This window comes from Paramisgurnus dabryanus, chromosome 2, assembly GCF_030506205.2.
Source record: "Paramisgurnus dabryanus chromosome 2, PD_genome_1.1, whole genome shotgun sequence".
NCBI classification, from domain to species: domain Eukaryota; kingdom Metazoa; phylum Chordata; class Actinopteri; order Cypriniformes; family Cobitidae; genus Paramisgurnus; species Paramisgurnus dabryanus.
In genome coordinates, this window is record NC_133338.1 from 38,129,217 (window position 1) to 38,144,284 (window position 15,068).

Here is a 15,068-nt window from a genome sequence, read left to right on the forward strand (position 1 = left end):
TTGCCGTGTTATCCACAAGTCTGTGAAATGTTTCTTTAGCAAGTCTGTAACTGTAAAGTGACAGACTAGCTATATTTAGCTGAATTAATTGCAGTAACAAGTACACAGTAATTTAATTACAAATCTTTTTATTTCTAGCTGTAAAAAAAGTATCTAGACTAGACTGAAAACATTCTTAAAGCTCATGAATACCGTTTTTTATCTTGTTTTCAAATTCTGCTACAGACACTTTGGATTTTCCCAAATTCCATGTAGAGAGATGGGAAAAAGGATAAAAATAAAAATAAACACAAGCCCCACAGAACGGCCCACTCCATTTCAACAGGCTCACTATTTCTCAACATCAAGACTTACAGTACCACACAAGTAGAGATATGCGCGCTCTGCCAGAACTCGATAAAAACATAATGTGATGGTGAACACTCTCTGTTGAGGCACTGTAATGTGAGTGTTGCTTGATGATAAACAAATTAATAAATAAATCTGCATAGTATGTAGGAACTTTTTGGGGTTCGGGCCACTTCAGAGTAACCATAATGACAGGCAGTATTACTGAAAACATTTTAAAACTGAAGGTGCCTTTATATTTTTCTATTTCCCCAGTCCTAAAACTAGAGAGCTATCAGATTTCAACGTTTACGTTTACAATGGAACAAAAACAGCATGTGAACCGTAAAAAGCCAAATGCACTCGGGCAGAAATATTTGTAAGTCTAACTGGAAAAAGAAGGCGCTAAATCCATCCAAAGCCATGTGAGTCTTTGTATTGATACAGGACTACTAAGAAGAGCTACAGATCGGAATTCCCTTAGAAGATTATTCCGGATAAGCCTGTGTGCTTTGGACTGTGCATTTGGCAGTACGTAGCTAGGCAGAAAAAGCGTTATATTGAAATGGACTTTTTACCCGGCTTGACTTTTTTCTCTTCTTACTCTGATCTGCAGTCTGAAACTGCCAGTGGGCATAGGTTTTGTATATTCAGCACTTGATTTGCTGGGCTAAGAGAAGCGGATAGGGACAGAAAAATGAACCGGGCTGCTGAATGGATCTGGCACTCGGTTTCGTTTGTGGTAGTGAGCTGTCACGACAGAACCGTCCTCTGGGAGGACCTGCAAAGAATGGGCATGCTTTATTTTCTCTCTATCTCCATCTCTCTCCATTTCTCTCTCTCTCTATAGATGAAGGGACAACATAAAAATGCAATAACTGGCTTTTCTTTAGGACCCACAGGTTTTTTTATTTCAGAAAGTGCTTATACAAATTGAGTGTGACTACCTGCCAGTCTTCTACAATTCAATAGCTGTTTTCTATAGTTATAGTTATTCACTGTTAACTCTGATGTGTGACACTGTAAGTACTTCTGAGAACTGCCAACCCTTACCTCGCATATATGCTACAGTAATAGTTTCACTGCATAAGGAACCAAGGCCGAATGTTTATTTAAATGAAGCTTAGCACATTCTATTTATCTCATTCATAATATTAATCCTTATGACGCATTTAGTTGTCTAGCTCAAGGAAGATTAATGTTTATGGCAAACCATATCCTTAAACTGTTTGCATCTGTTTTAGAAATGGAAAGGGCGTTTGTTGAATAATTTGGTTTGGTATTGTATTATGTTTTGTTTATAATGCTCTAACAAGAACTACAATATTGATTAATTTAAAATTCATTCACTATTATTAAAATATGTACTTTTTGAAAAATATCTTAGCATGGTCATTATTGAGAAAGTTTTAAAGGTCTTAAACTGCTTATGAAAAGGAAAAGCTGTAATATGAAGGCGTTTCAGGCATTTGTGTTTAACTTGAATCAGTTTCAAGGAAATAATTTGAACTCTGGACTTTTAAAATGTACTAGACACAACACAATGTTTATTTAAAATATGCAACAGTATGATGTGAACTAAATAAACCTCAATCCATTTCTTTAGTACAATGAATAACAAGATAGCTCAAGCATTGCACCATTGTTTATCATTTTCAAGTCTTCTGTTTAGTCTGAAATCTATCAGAACCAGTAAGCAGAAACTCTAGCACAACATCTGCAGCCGGCTGATTTTGGCCCACCTCTCGAGCCTCACATGAGGTCTATCTGTCACCTCAGTGTCCCTATGCTCTCCACCCGCCTCCTGGAGCATCTGGTCCCATCACCATGGGAAAGCAGGCATGAGTCCATGCTGCCTCCCGAGCCCTGCCACGGCCACTGCCACAGTATCAATTTATATCATATTAACTTTTCCCATGCAGCACCAGGTGCTCAATTAGGAGACAGGCCCAGGGCCAAAAGCAAGCTGAAGCCATTCAATAAATCACTCTCCATTAGGGGCCTGGTGGCCCCTGCAAGTGATGTTCAGTGCCATGTCTTCCCGGAGCCGAAGGGGCACTCTAAATCCAGCTCTCATACAAAAAAAAAATGCATCATTGAAATGTTGTGTGTACAACCCTCTAGAGAAGTTATCATAGCGGGACAAGTAAGAACAAAACTGTAATATTTATTATAATAGTGGTAGACATTTACAATAATTTAGCTAAATATATTTACAGGTAGCAAAAGCTGTGCTCTAGGTTAGGGGTTTTCAAATTGTGGGTCGCGCAATGTCGCTTTGGTGTTGTTGTGCATAACACAAAAAACAGTTGTCCAATTAATGACTAGCAGTTACAATGATTTTTATATAATATACCATAAATTGAGTGCCGAAGGGATGACATCTTTTTGTCAGCCAACCCGAGACACTGGTTCTCTCACAGTTTTCCCATAGACTTTTGGATTAAAAAATAAAAAATAAAAATAAGCTTGTTTTAAAAAAAAGTTAAATACACTTACATGTTTAGTCGAGGTATCAAGGTAATCCGCACATGAATACATATTGTATACATTTTTAAGGGTAAATGCATTACCAAAAATACAAAAAGCCGAATTTCCACTGAAAAATTCATAGAAGTTGTATTCATCTGTGAAGATTTACTTAAATGGATTTTTTGCGAGGGAACCTCGCTGTAAACTTACATTTCATTAATAAAATGTCAAGGAAAATAAAAACTACTCATTATAAAAGAGGTAAAATGTCTATTTTTATAATTTTTCCATTTAAAAATATGTTTGTGGTTTCCGGGATGGATTATACCTATTTGAGTGGGTTGCAAAATAAAAAGTTTGGGAACTACTGCTGTAGGTAACAAAAACATTAAATAGCACAGAACCAAAATTAAGGGTTTTTTAAACCCCTTGGCGCAGGAACGATGAGATTTACTCATGATACTACTGTTTACACAAGGTCAAGGTCCAGAAGCTATATATTTAAAGCAACATGGGGAAAACTATTAATTTTGGCCAAAAACACTTACATACTGGGCTATATAAACCAAAAGGTTAAAGAAATAGTGCCTTTATTCATGCGTGACCCACATATGCTCCCATAAAAGGCATCAAAAGTCTCATTGTCCCCTCTGACAAGGGTACAGGCTTTTTTTAGTCTCACACTGACAGCCTCAGACATGCTCTTTCCAGTATAACCTCCTAACACCATTAGTAATTAAAACCAGCACTGCTATAAGACATTGTGGTTTATATTTTATCATTTCACTGCACTCAACAAAAAGCCGGATTCAGTTCGTAATCGTACCTGACAATACGGGATTGTTCATTTGAAACTCTTTACAATTGACCTAATGGAAGTCAGCTGCTGCCGCTTCCTGTCGAAAACGATCTCAGTGTTGTTCCACTCAGACGTCTTCCAAGTAAAACAGGCTGACCTGTCAGGTCAGAAAAGATGGAGATAGAAGAATTTAGGTAGGTGGGGGGAAATGAGAGGAAGGGAGGGCTGTTCTGGTACAGAATGTTTGTTTTACTTTGGGAAATTTTTAGACTGTTATTCTACACTTTTAACTCTGCTGTGCAGACTAAATACATCGGAATGCGGGTGACATATTTTGGCATCTGAGACCAACAGCACAGATTCTGATTACAGATGTAAATGGCCATCAAATGGGGTGAGTGCAGGGGTAAAATTAAATACAATTTGTCTAAATGAAATGTGCCAAAATAGCCTGGTGATATTTAAAGAGGGTAAGTGAACTTCATCCACGGATCCAAACTATTAATTGCTGAGCTGCATTTTGTAAGGTTAGATATTATCTTTCTCAAACACAATGGTTATTACAGCAAGTCATTTTGATTTATAGAGTGCTGTTTACAATAAAATTAGTTCTGTCTTCAAAATATCAATAAGATGATACATCGTCATGAACTCCTGATGATGCGCACATCAATACAGCTCCGTATTGATTTTAATGCACTTTTAAAGATAGCATAAAAAATCGCAACTGATCTATAATCCATCTAGAAAGGACACATGTGACCCGTGACGTACGTAGACTGAAAAAGGGTAACGTGTTTACTGGACTTTCCACATCCATTGCGCGCGTCTGCACACCTTTCCTAAGCGCATACGCACAAAAAAGACTGCACATTGTGTCGTAAGCAATGTATAATAAACCTATAGCGCGCATTAATAATAAACGAACCATGAGCTGCATTATTAGCTGCATTATATCTTGAATACAGTGATGCATTTGGGAATAAACATGACAAAGAGCTGCAGGTGTAAAGTGTGTGTTTAGAAGCACTACTTCAAACTATTGCTGTCACATTATTAATCTGATTTCTACACTGAAAAAAGCTGTTACTCAATATTTTAAGGTAAGTGGTTGCAATCAATTTATTTAAGCTACATTTAAACAAACATTTTTTGTTTTGTTTTGCCTTTCTAATTTTTCTAATTTGTTACAATCAAAACATTTGAATTTCGCGAAGAAATAAAAAAGACAGATCTGTTGCATGGTCTTTACATGTCGAGGCGTCATAATTTTGTTACTACAGTTTACAATTTATGACCGCAGTTTTGCCTTTATTCCTATAGCTTGCCCTTTATCTCTATAACATAAAAGGTTATTTAATTACTGATGTTTATAGCTTGACCTTCATGCTGTAGTAACAAAAAAAAAAATTATGCATGATAAATTGGCAGATGCCAAACGAAACAACATTTTATATGAATGAAAATGGCTTACATTTTATGTCCCTGTGTAATTTACATATTAATGAAATGTACATCTTACAGAGTTAAGGCTATTAAGAGATAAGAGAAAAACATTAAACTCATAATTGGACCCATGAAATCACTGTCAATGGTGAGGACCAGTGTCACAAGCATGCACCTTTACTCGTGCATGTGGAAGAACTGGAAATGTAAATGAGACAAGAACGCTTTTGGTCTTTGTGACCCTGCCTTTGCCGTGAGTCTATCTTATCTCAAAGTGTCCTTTGCAACGGAACACTGATTTTCATATAAAATCACACACACACACAGCTGTCAGGTCTAGATTAATTTATGCTGATTAGCTCTGGGCCAGAAGGTACATCACCTATACATTCCTAACAGGGGCTTAGAAGCTTTAGCGTGACTCCTTTTAACCGCTGTGTGTCTCAATAAACAAATCTGAGTACTTGGAACGAGACAGATCTTTGGTAATTGTCCAAAGGACAGCTAATTTTTTTCTTTAACACCATAATCCTCCCACAGTATTTTTTTCTTAGTGGCATCTTTATTGTTGTGCTGTTGTCTCCACTAATGGTTTGGAAAAGCTTCAAGGAATCTCTCCATTTTTTGGTCAGTTCTCATTATGGCTTTGAAAATTATAAATGGAGGGAGGAAAAAGAAATGCAATTGTAAGTCACTTTTCTTTTGCTTTAATAAATTATTTTGCATAACATTGTCATGTGTTGTACAGTAGTAATGCAAGCTGCCATTCAACTGTACACTCTCAGAAAAAAAGGTACAAAAAGTTGTACCTTTTTGTCACTGAGACATTACCTTTTAAAAATGTCTGAATATGTACCACTATATACCACAAATGTACCAGCATCTACCTTAGAGGTTATCAATATGTACCTATAAGGTACAAAAGTGAACTTTTTGACAAGGTACCAACCAAGTAACTTTCATGTAAGAATCAAAATCCATGTAAACTCACAATACATTCAATAACTTGGTTTAATTAAAGTCAAAGTAACTCTTATCTATAAATGTACTATAAAGTGTTGACAGGAAGTGCAACTCTTCATCTGTCAACAATGAGGCTCCAATCTTCAACAATCCCCAACATTTTAAATTCACAAACAACAGTAAATCTAAACAAAACAGAACACTAATCACTAAAGTCTTTTCAAAGTCTTTCATGTAAAGAAATGCATAAAATAAAGTAAGCAATTTGAAATTCAACTCTCCTAAATTTAGGCTCATGTAAAACATGCTTGAAAACAAGAAATCTCTCTTCTGTCTTGTTTATGTAGTTCTAAAAATGCTTTACGTAACTTCTATTTAAAAATTGAAATAGGATGCACATAACTAAATTAAGTTGGATTGAATCACCTCATTGTTAGTGGCACTTGGCATAGTAAAATGTCACATGGTGTCAATAAAGGCAAAACGATCTCATAGATAATTAATAAACAATGCTAACAATGTCCTCCATAAAGTGCACAAGTACATAATTGTTGCCATCTCAAAAATGATGCTGTGTTACTTGACTCATTGAGGTGCTTAAGTTAATGGTCTGACATAACATTTCAACATGATTCTGTTTATGGAGTATAAAGTATGGAATAAGATATAAAGTCATGTGGTCCAGCATGCCATCTGGGCCATAAATGAAGGGGATCACACACCAGATATAGCTTGTGGCACTCATAGCTATCATTTCCCAACCCATATGGCCTCAGTTTTTCTGTAGAATGCAAATACGTGATGATGCTTGGGGCACGATTCTTTCATCTTGCTGGACAATAAGCTTTTCATACTCAGATTCATGGATTTGGATTCAATCAAAGAGAAACATGCTTGGGTCCATTTGTTCAGTAGCACAAACAGCTTGTTCAAAATATATAAAAAATAAAATAACAACTGTTTTTACGCCTGTTCTTGCCTTTTGTTTTATGTTGTGGATAGAGACATCGACCGGCCATGCCTGACTGAAGCTGTCGCTTCCGCTGTTTTTTTCCCTCTCTGGCTGGCCCCGTAGGAGTTGCTCACCCCTGCCACAATACATTGACCTGAGATCAGCCTTCACCGTATGGTCATTACCAAGGGATCAGTCTTGGGGGTCACCCTGACCTTTAGACATTATGGAGGCTAGAAACAGAGCAAAGGCACATGCCAACAGTCACTACATCACCGCACAGAACACACAAACCACGGGCACAAGTAAAAATATACGCCATACACAAACAAGAACATGTTGTGCTACAGATCAGCCAATGCTCAAGGCAGAATGTTGGGAACTCAGATACCCTCCGACTATTCAGAGATATTTCAAAAGAATCAGGCTGATAAATAATATTACCTGAGCATCTAAAAAAAGTATGACCCAGGTAATTTCCTGTCTGAGGTGAATTAATAATGTTTTCTCATTAGGCACCATTGAGAGGTGGATTGGATAGGTTCCATCTCCGGAATGGTTGAATTAATTAGATGTCACCCTAAAGAAGTAAATAAGACATGCCATCACTATAATGACTATAGAGAGCTGAGGAACGAGATGATGAATTAATTGAAAATCAATCAACGTAGTCCTTTTTTACTATCCATAACAAGCCAGGAACAGCATCAATAATAGAGGAGATTAGATGTCCCTGAGACATATATGAGATCCGTGCGTCTGGACCTGCTTGACCCCTCAAGCTTTGCAAAGGAGAGAGCAACAATACACAACTCAAACTGTTCAATGTCAAACAAAGCTCTCAATTCTTCGCTCACTACAAAGACAGTCATTGACAAGATAAATAAACCAAATGGTAACAAAATGTACTAAGGCAGACTTTATCAATATAATGCACTAAATAGAGAGGAGTGTTGGAGACAAGGTTACTAACAGAAAGGAAATACTAACATGCTCAAAATGTTGTGTGAAAACATTAATGTAATGAATTTAGCACATATAATGTATATTTAATCATCTAACCACAGATTTTCTGATTGTTTCTTTAAACTCATCACATCTTTCTATATAATGTTTATCGCACCTATTCAAAGCAAGTAGTAAAAGACAAGTATACAGCTACTTCATTTTGATTTTATGTTGTTTTGCCATACTGTAGTGTAAATATGGAATTCAGTCACTGAAGGTTAGCACAAAATATGGATTATGTGCTGTTTGAAAGGATATTTATTTACTTTCATCAGGTGTATACCTACGTTTGTATAATACTGTCAAATTTACTGCATTCATGAATGTTAATACTACATATTCAAATTAAATTTAAATAATGGACCTTATGGGTTCTTTCTGGAACACTGGGTACATTAAATACATGTTTGGAGAAGATTGTGTTTGGGTGAATTGTCCTTGTTTCGACAGGCGATCACTGCACCTTTGCCATCCTGCTGGTTGCCTGCCAGAACAGTTTGCTGAGCCAATACCCAACAGGCCAAAGCTCAAGCTGCTCTAAAATGGATACGCATCATTATTAAGGTCGCCCTCGAGTTTTAAATGCGCAAATACACCCAGAATTTTCTGCACAAGGCACAAAATGAATAAATTATTATAATAGCTGTTTTCAAATCATTTTTGTCTATTCTATGGCATGTCAGAAATAACTTTAAAGTAATAGTTCACTTTAAAAGGAAATTCTGACATAACCCAGCAAACATTGGTCGGACGGCAACGTCGTCTCCCTGGCCAAAAGAGGTCGCGGCAGGACGCCACAAATGGTGTACTATTGGTCCGAAATCAACGTCGTCTCCCCGTCCAAAATTAGTCGGTGCTGGACGGCACAAATGCACAACATGTCCTAAAATGCATTTATGTAGTCCTTGTGAAATATGCTATGCTGTGCGTACACCTTGGTTAATACTGCAATAATTAATTTAAGTGAACAAAGTATATTTTTAAGAGGTTATGAATAGACGTCCACTCACGTCTTTTACACGTCTAGACTAGACTCGTAGGAAAAAAAACATAATAATCTTTATAAAATACACGATTTGTATGCAAAGTAAATATATTAACTTTATCTTGTTTAAATAAATTATAATCACAAAGTGCCCAGTGTGATTGCAAAGCCACGCTGCATTTTAGTCATTATTTCAACCAGTTTTATTATTGAATGTATGCATATAAATGTAAAACAGATACATATCCGGTCACCATTTAGGTGTGAGTTGGATGGAATTTCAAAAACTGTGATATATTACAAAATCCCGCGATAGGACAGATTATCTCGCGAGATAGTGGTCACGTCACGCGTTCTTCCGGAAGTTCACATTCAAACACGAGGAGCGATTACGAGGGAGTTTTGTCTATATATTATGCAAAATCTACTGTTGGGTAAGTACATTGTGTATTATTTAATTAACGTGCTTAAGTTTTACTTGTTTGACACGAAGGCTCCGAAATTAACGTTGCCAGCATTTCCACTGAGTATGGCGAAAATTAGCTATAAGGCTAAAAGCTAACGTACTTTGAAGTTATAACGTTACATGGTATAAAGTATGTTTAAGGATACAGTCAAAGTTATTACTGTAACTAATTAATGTAGCCTCTTGAAAGTCTCTTTCAGAAGGTAAATTATCTGAAAAATAAAAGTTATTTGGCATTAATGGAATTACAATGATTTGATTGCCTAAACATTGCACATGCAAAATATTAAATACTGTTTTGCATTAAAAGTTCAGCATAAGTGTTTGTTTGATTAACTTCCTTTGCCTTTGTTTTGTACAAAGGAAAAGTAGAATCTCATCCAAATAAAAATAAACAAACTAAAGGCACTGTGTCCTACACAGACCCTCCAAAATATAACCACCCAAAACCCAAGTCAGGTAAATGCCTCAGTTTGAAAATACATCAACAAATTTGAGTTGTTATTGTGGAGTTAATATAATTAATTATCATTTCGTTTTATTTACAGTTGAAGATCAACACAAACCAAATAAAGATGTGCATTCTACAAACAATAACAAAAGGTATGGAAAACTGTAGATATGAATTTTTGTAGATATGGCTTAAACAGTCTACACATTTGTTAATGTTCTAATTTGTCATATGTCCTTTTTTGTGCTAAAGATCAAGTTTTGTGTCAAACACACTTAGATGAGGCGTGCCCGATCCCTGACTTTGTCTACCCTACATTAAGTTGTAAGTTTTTGAATTCTTTGCTTAATACTACGAAAAAGCGTGATTCTTTCAAAAAGGACTTTTATATATTTTGATATGAAACTCAAAAATGTATATAAATTGTTTTGGTGTATTTTGTTTACACAGGCACACTTCATGACAGTAAACATCGGTATCAAGCTGGTGTGATTGATCTATACTCTGGCCTAGAATAAGCTGTGACACTATGAGACGTACGTGCTACTGATACTTTTGTTATTTTTTTGGTGCATTCCCACACTATACAAACACGTTGCTTTGCTCCAAAGTGCATACACTTTTGCCTTTATAATGTCATTCTTATTTTTAGGTAAAAATTTATTCCATGAGTCAGGGTTTTGCCTGAATGTCAACATAATATCCAAAAACTTTGATATAAAAAGTGATTTATTTTAATATTTTACACTACTATGTATTTTTTAAAATACATTGTGCATGTGTATGTTTATTGTACTTAATGAAATTACATGCAAGGTGTTTGTTTCGCAGGGTCACATAATGAACAGGCATCTTACAGACAACCGAAAGAGGCATACGGTAGTATTGTGTTCTTGTGTATTGTCATACACCTAAAGAGGATTTTTTTTAATCATACAATTATGGTGTTATTCATTCATAGTATTCTCTACAATCCCAAATTCTGGATTGACGCCCCAGTACCAGAGGGCACCCCAATCCCAGAGAGCACGCCAATCCCAGAGAGCATCCATCTGAAAGCAGGTGATGAATTTACTACTAATCAAGGAACTGGCTTTACTGACGAGATGCGCATGATATCGCATGCGATTTATCGTGCAGCCCTAGATTTTACATTAGTGACAACTCATCTTAGAGGATAAACATGTACATTTCTCTGAATCTGAGTTAATAGTTACAAATACAGAGCTTATAATGTCTGTCATTGCTCAACCACAAAGACCTAAAAGTACAGACAGCTAATTTCATAACTAATGCAGTATTACACTGTGAAGTTATTTATATATACTGTTAAAATATTACACTACCATATAATTAACTCTATTTGTCCAGGTGAGGTAACACAACGAAAAAATAACAGGATGGAGACTACCTGATTCTTCACCTATGGCCTCAGCTTCAAATGCAAGAAGCAAGAAATGCTATATGACTGTGTATTTTGCATTATGAATGCATTATGAATACATCAAAGATGTTGATAACAAGTTGATCTGCGTAAATTGTGACATAAAGAATATGTATATATATTTCCAGCTATCTTTCTATAACATTATTTCAATTGTTTTCACATGTAGGTCCAGCAACTGTCTGAGTTGGTGGATATTCTGTCAGAGACTGCGTGAACAACGTTATGAACAGGTATGTATTTCTCTTGAATTGTGTAATCCTGCATAATATTTCAGGAATATATGTTGATTACCACCATTAACCCAGCTATTTATATTACTTCATTTCAGGATTAAATCTGTCACACATTACTTGTCAGAAGTTTTAATGTTCGTAGTGGTTCAAACAGTCAAACAAGAAATCAAAACATAATTTCAGTGTAAGCCATTACTTGTCATCAAAACTTATGGATGAGGATATAGTTTATAGCACTTGTTACATGATAGATGAGTAGTTGTGAAATGTTAAAACATAGTTTATGTTTCAACATTGCATGCAATTGCTATGTTGCACATTACTGTTAATTGTGATTTATTGACCATTTAGGTAATTTGTCTAAGGTGAAGTAATCAGACATTTCTTTCACAGAATGATGTCTAATTGTCTTATGGCCAAGTTCAATATGAGCGGTGGTGGACATCTGGAAAAGAAGGCTTTTAAAGGCACACCTTTGTATTATGTTATTCAAGGTAATTTGGGGAATATGTTGATCTAAAAAACTTGTTTTTGTATATTGATGTAATTTTCATTGCTATGATTTATGTATTTAGGGGACATCACAGCTCACCTGTCTTTATCAGAAATATCCTTTTCATTTTTTGACGATTACAAACCTAGTTCAGGGTCTTTCTCAAGGGCACCACAGTGGTTTTGTAGAGGGAGAGGACAAATGCTGTTTCCCCCACAACTGATCTAACACTTATTTAATGCAGAACATCTTTTATACTATATATTGTATTGTATTTTAATTGTATTTATTTTAAAAAGAAACATATTCTTCTCTTCCCTCAGATGCTGTGAAGAGGTGGAGCCCAAATGCCACAGACTCGGAAATAGATGCAGCTATGGCAGACCACCTCAAGCACGCTCCAGGAAGAGCTGGGGGTTGTGAAAACACTAAATAAGCCAAACAGCTGTAATGTGTTAAAGAGAGAGTACACCCAAAAATGAAAATTGTTATAATTTTCTTACCCACATGTTTCAAACCTGTATACATTTCTATTTTCTGCTGAACACAAAGATTGAAAAATGTTTGTAACCAAGCTAACTGTCAATAATTTTTTTTTACAACTGTAGTAATGGGTTGTGAGATCTGCTTTCTGCTTTCTATTCTTTCAAATATCTTTGTGTTCAGCAGAACATAGAAAAGTATACAGGTTTGAAACATAAGAGAGAGTAAATTGCTAAATAATCAATTTTGGGTGAACTATCCTTTTATATAGTAAAGTATTTTGAAATTGTTATTATAGTTAAACAGTTTAAAAAAATAAAAAGTGCCAAATCAGAACATGCTTCTTTTTATTGCTTATGTCCACAAATAATGTGTTCTTTAATGTGTTTGAAATACACGTGATTACAACGTTATAAAGACGTTCAGGTTTGACTGGACTAAATTTGTGTATTTTTAAAACCTTAATAATTGCCTATTACAATTGTACAAACTAGCCTGTTTTATATGCACGTTTTAAGTGAGTATAACGCCTACATTAAGCAGAGACTCATATTACCGTCCAGAAGACGACATTTTTAGACGTGCACGGACCGTGCAGAAAAGACGTGTGATTCACGGTCAGATGACGTCAAAGACGTCGGTTGGATTTTCATTTTGGAACTATTTTTCAACCATGACGGGACGTGACGAACGGACGTCTTTTCAACGGTCATCACACGTCCAAATGTTTGCTGGGAATTTACTCATCCTCTTGTTGTTCTAAACCTGTATGAATGAAAGATATTTTGAAAAATGATGGGAAACACAAAGCAGATAGTAACCAAAAACTTCCATAGTAGGAATAAAAAAAATATGATGGAATTTAATGGGTACCGCCAACTGTGTGCTTACCATCATTTCTCAAAAATATTTTCTTCATCATTTATCACAATACTTCCAAAATATTTTTTCCTACTATGGAAGTCAGTGGTCACTACCTGCTGTGTGTTTATCATCATTTCCCAAAATATCTTCTTTTGTGTTCGTCAGAAAAAAAGACATTTATACAGGTTTAGAACAACATGAGGATGAGTAAATGATGACAGAATTTTCATTTTAACTCTTTCAGCGCCATTGATGAGATATCTCGTCAATTAAGAGAAAATGCTTCCCCGCCAATGACGAGATTTTCCGTCTTTCCGCAATACCGCTATTATCCGCAACTTTTTAAACCCGGAAGTATTGCCCTATGGCAAGCGGCTGCATGTTCGTGTCTGTTTTAAAGATCCCTCTGAATGGGATCTCTATGAAAAGTCCGTCACAAAATGGAATTATCTCTGCTTTTTGCTCAAAATACGGTGTTTTTGCTGAAACCTACCCATATTCAAAAGCTGATTACAAAAGAACCACTGAAGGTAGGATGAAACGTTTTTTTTTTTTTTTTTGAAAGCAGAGGGTCTGTTCTTTCATTTGGTATATTGTATGTTTATATATTTAAAGAAGAACATTTTCTGGAAGGCATTAAACTTTGGTGAAAATCATAAAAAACGCTGGCGCTGGCTGGCAACTTTTTTTTAAAAATGCTGGCGGTGAAAGAGTTAAGATGAACTATCCCTTTAACACAAAGACACTGTGAGTCTTGAAAAAGAATAATATGTGTCGGAATTGTATTAAAGCTGTACAGAGCTGATGGTGGGCTCAAACCAAGAGTTCATTTTAATAAAAAGATCAATAGGTCTAACAAAACAAAACCTGAGGGGGGAAATAGGTTACATTTTGGAGCTAGGAAAACAGCATGAGGGAATAATCGAGACCATGAAAGAGTTGCTATTTGAGGAAGAACATAATAACATGAGACTGGGAATAAGAGTCTGCAATCATCAGTATAAACAATAACATTGAAGAGGCTGCACTCAGGGTTGATTAGACGATTCTACCTCTCATCAACCCCTGACACACTTCGGATAAGAAGCTCGTGCCGTGACCTCAACATCTCCATGTAAGCGCTGAAGTCATTTTAACCTCAGCAGACACTCAAGCAGGGCAAGCGGCCGTTCTGTTAAGTGCCCAGTCCTACACTGATCGCATTTAAGTGCTGCCTCTTCTGACCACCCCCACGCTACAGAAAAATGTGTTTGAATTAATAAAGGCATAATACTGTAACCGTAACGCTAACAAATACAACATTTTTAACATCGTAATGTCTTAACAGCTGCTCGCTGTTGGACCCATTCAAGAACCAGGACAAGACCATCCATCCATCCTCAGGGCAGGAGGGATGGAGTCTGTCCGCAGGAAGGAAACATGCTGGACAGATCACCAATCCATCACAGGAGATTTACAGACACATTCACACCTAAGGGTAACAGCTTATTTGTCAAATTGCTTAAATTCACCAAATCACTGACAATTTACCATAACTTCCTACAAATAAGGACTAATTTAATTAATTATGAGATTAGGAGCATCAAAGTTTGATTTCAAAAATTGATTTCAATATTTGAAATGGCCTTACGTAGTCGGTATTATCATATAGCAAGGTTAAATTTTAATATTTTTACAGA

The 15,068-nt window shown here is 35.9% G+C and overlaps 1 long non-coding RNA gene across 6 annotated transcripts; it reads left to right on the forward strand.

Moving 5' to 3' along the window:
* Window positions 1-9,176: 9,176 nt before the first annotated feature.
* On the forward strand, window positions 9,177-12,861 carry LOC135778767 (uncharacterized). 6 transcript variants are annotated; one of them, XR_010544624.2, is made up of 10 exons: window positions 9,177-9,386; window positions 9,782-9,877; window positions 9,967-10,021; window positions 10,122-10,193; window positions 10,320-10,405; window positions 10,701-10,748; window positions 10,831-11,312; window positions 11,483-11,546; window positions 11,943-12,043; window positions 12,366-12,861. It is a non-coding gene; the product is annotated as an uncharacterized lncRNA (long non-coding RNA). The 6 variants fall into 6 exon arrangements; XR_010544622.2 differs by having other exon boundaries at window positions 9,241-9,386; window positions 10,831-10,931; window positions 11,241-11,546; XR_010544623.2 differs by having other exon boundaries at window positions 9,241-9,386; window positions 10,831-10,931.
* Window positions 12,862-15,068: the final 2,207 nt, after the last annotated feature.